Genomic DNA, 4,335 nt, shown 5'->3' on the forward strand with positions numbered 1-4,335 from the left:
AATGCAGGATTTTCTTCAAGTAATGCCTCAAGGAGCTTATCATCAAATTCAATTGGACGTCCTGTTCGATCTTCATCTTTAAGGCTGAAATCTCCACTTCTGAATTTTGCAAACCATCTTCTGCAAGTTCTTTCATTCAAGCATTCTTTCCTATAAACTGAGTGTATGCTTCGAGTCGCTTCGGCTGCAGAGTTTCCTTTTTTGTACTCATAAAGTATTATGTGCCTTAAATGCTCTTTGGATACTTTCATGTTAGAAAGGGTTTTATTCGAAGAAATTTTAATTCTATTATTCTTTAAAATAATATTTAATTAGTTTAAATGCACACAAATGCATAAAAATAATTTTTAATTCCATTAGACATTCTAAAATACTATTAAATTTCATTCAATTTTAAAAAAGGTAAAATCGGACAGAACTTATGGGATGACCTGATATTAGTGGCAGAAATATTATCAGCCGAGATTGGAGTACTCGAGTAACAATGTTTTACTGTACAAGTAAAAGGGTGTTATTTAGTTTGTGGTGGGAAATTCTTTCGAAGTATATCAAAATGCTTCAGATATGTTAATTTTAATATGCGATGAGTAGATTATATTAAGTTCTGTTCCTCTTAGTTTTTATAGTAATATTACAATTTTTTCTGTTATTTATATCATTATTTATTAGGCGCTAGATTTGATTTCGTGTTACTACCTAATTATGACTAGGTATTCCATCTACCTTGTTACTCTCAAAGTTGCTGGAATTTTTAAGGATTTCAATTACGTTAATGGTATTGCTTCCAATGCCGCTATTATAGTTCTCTCCATCACAAATGGTAATTGATCTATAGTTTATTATCGTATTTTTCTTTATGAATCTACTCATGTTAGTATCCTGATTAGTTTAACTTAATGTTGTATTTTCGTTATCATATGTATTCATTTTACTATTTCCCCATGAAAATTAAGGTCTCGTTAAATATAATGTGATAGTTACTAGGAGATCTGCTATATTAGGTACTAAGTTTGTGCATTTACTATTGTATACACATGTAAGTATTACTTTTATTATATCCAATTCTTCGTTATAACTATCAGCACCATCTGTAGAAAACCATTCGTTAACTAAAAGTTTTGAGACAATAGTGGTAAGATTTTCAATCAAGCTCTTAATTATAGGCTTATGGTTCTTGGAGAGTTGATGAGTATAATGTGAATTCACGTCTTTTTTGTGGAAGGAGTGTTATAGTCCAATACAAAGATTCAGCGTGACGTGCTAGAAATTAACTTATTTAATATTCTTTTCCAAATACAAGGGAAGGTGATATTCTCTGAAAGATCTGCGTAATCTTTAACAGTCTTCCAAGTGATATTGATGTGTAAGTAGCTGTTAAGAATGTTGTCCTCGTCGAGCTCTTTGAGTTAATCGTTTATCCATTAACTGGTACAGTAAGAATAATTCGACCAAGTCAGTGGCTTGCAGCGAATCTTATGATGTCGAAGTTATCCAAGCCGTTTCAATAATATCAACTAGCACTTTCGTCACGTCTGTAATTGTTGAGGTAAAAATAAGGACTTTGTTCAGGAGTATAGGTGAGATGGGAGAGTAGTAAATATCTATATCAAACTGAAAGAAAGAGATATTGTGTTTATTATCAATTGAATAAGCCAATGCAAAATGTCATCTATATTTTGTCAGGTAGTGAGTACTATGTATAATTTCCACCTTAGATATATTTCTAAATAGTATTTTCTCTTTAATCTACTCATGTCTAGTTTGGATGGGCTAACAGGCTTAATTGTAGGGAGTTATACCAAAATTCATTATATACTTCTTCAAATTGAAGGTAGGTTTAGAGGTTACAATAGTATACATACACACATGTATGTATACACACACACACACACACACACACACACACACACATATATATATATATATATATATATATATATATATATATATATATATATATATATATATGTAACGACATTATACTTAAGGTAGCAGATATATCGTAGTTTCTTACATCTAAAGTGACTTATCGATGAACACTGCTGTTTATATCCTCCCAGATGAGATTGATGCATTTTTCCACATTATTCTTCCTCTCGGATTTAATTTAATGCATCTATCGAAGCATATGTCGGTTTATGGTGATATAAATGATTTAAATAACGTCTTGGGCGTTTATCTCCATTGTGCATTATTTTTATGTTCTCTAAAACACATCTCACTTCTCCCCGGAATTAACTCCCATGCAAGTGTGACTACTAAGTTCTTGGGCGCTTATGTGACATCTGGCTACCTTGTAACTGTTCCTCTGGTTCTTTCCTAGTAAATTGAACATTGATATATACACACCAGGTTTTCATTGGCAAATGTTGCAACCGGAATAGTTACTGCAAATGGAGACCTTTAGTATTAACATCTCTCTCAAGGATGTACCTATTCCCCCAAGAAAGCTTTTCCTTAAACAACTCAATAAGACTAATTCTTTCATTAATCGTATCAGATGGCAAGCTTTCTTCTTCGATGATAAGGGTATCAAACCACCCTCAAATGACAAAATTCAGAATTTAGTAGACTGTTCAAATCTAAAAATAATCCTCCTCCTAACCCAAGTTTAAAACAGTTTGAAGAAGAACTCTAGTCTACTGTTAAGACTGTTAAATTCCATCGTCCCGCCTTAAGGAATAAAGATCTAAGATATCTACATAATATTACCAAAGAAATAAACAGCATGGAAGGCATACTTGTTCAATCGGATAAAACTGGTAACTGTACCACTTAAACACGGATTTTTACCTAAAATTACTCAGGAAGGAAATGCAAAAAATATACAAGATTACTGGTAAATATGCTATCAGAAAAGCTAACCTAGAAGCTAAGAAAATTATGGTAAAATATAACTTACAAATGAAGACTGAACCTTTAAATCCAAAGCGACCCTGTTTTGTTTTAAAGAACCACAAACCTAACTTCTTCAATTACCATGATGGAGCGCGCCAGTATGATAGGATATACGATGTACCTCCTTTCGTGTGGGCAAGGATTAAAATATTCACTTCTGTTATTCAGGTAAATACCTGGGTGTTGGTTGCTCTTTAAAATCTGACCTTCTCCGGTTTTAACACTTAAATAGAGGGATGGTGTGAACCACAACACTTTCCAGTGACGCTTTCTCTTGGAAGGGTTGTGGTCTGGCGTGTAACTAATTCTATTCTCGAAACCGCTGGCGAAACCAGAGCCTCATTGTAGTTCGGGGTGGCAGTATCAAGAATCTTTTTGCACGAAGATAAATTGGCGATTCTTCTACTGATAGCCTTTGGAGGTTCTTGAAAACTATTGCTGGACGACAGGAACCTGTGTTAATATATGATAGCTTCTTATTTAGCTTCCTGAAGGGTCTATAAGCACCGAACTCCAAGTCTAGAGTCACATCAAGGAAATCCACCGTTTTCAGGTTGGTTTCTATCGAAACCTTCAGTCCAAGATAGTTCATGATGCTGGTGAGGTCCTTTCTAAGCTTATCTAGCATGTGGCCGTTTTCTCTTTCTGTATATCCTCGTCACTGACTTCAGTGTAGGCCCTAGTAAAGTCCAGTGCCTTAAAAAAGAGCTCCCTTGATATAGATGGGTAAAGGTACATTATAAAGAATTGGGTAAACCTAACTCTACCCCTTCCGCTCCGCTATTGTAATATATATGTACGTGTGAATGTGTGTGTGTGTGTGTGTGTGTGTGTGTGTGTGTGTGTGTGTGTGTGTGCGTGCGCGTGCGCGTGTGCGTGCGTGTACGTATATACAGTAGTGTGCAAATTAATCTGGACAGGATCTAATTTCGTGACATTTTTCATATGTCGTAATTTGTGAATAAACTAATGACGTTTTTGTTCTTTTTCGTTCAGAAGAGTCCAGGGACGACATCTGGCATCTAATCAGTTGTGGCTTTGATCCAGTATCTGCATGAGTGCCTCTCTGGAGCTCGTTCAGTGTTGTTCTTGCGCGCATTCATAATCAGCTTTTTAATTCATGGCGAATATCACACCCCGGAAGCGTGATGGCTCTTTAAAAAAAGGCTAGTTTTAGTATCAGACAGATTGCTGAAAAATTGAACGTGGCAAAGTGAACCGTTGGTGAAATTATGAAGGAAGGTGAAGACACAAGCGTACAAGCCGAGGAAGATGTGGAAAATGTGGAAGATGTGGAAGATGTGGAAGATGATGCATGACAACACCTTACGATGATAAGGATTTGATCAGAAAAAGCGTGAAGGATTCAAGAAAACCAATAAAGATCTTAAGAGAGACTTGGCTTCAACTAGTTTAAATGTTTCGTCTTTAACTTTC

The sequence above is a fragment of the Octopus bimaculoides genome, chromosome 1, assembly GCF_046866305.1.
Source record: "Octopus bimaculoides isolate indiv1 chromosome 1, ASM4686630v1, whole genome shotgun sequence".
NCBI classification, from domain to species: domain Eukaryota; kingdom Metazoa; phylum Mollusca; class Cephalopoda; order Octopoda; family Octopodidae; genus Octopus; species Octopus bimaculoides.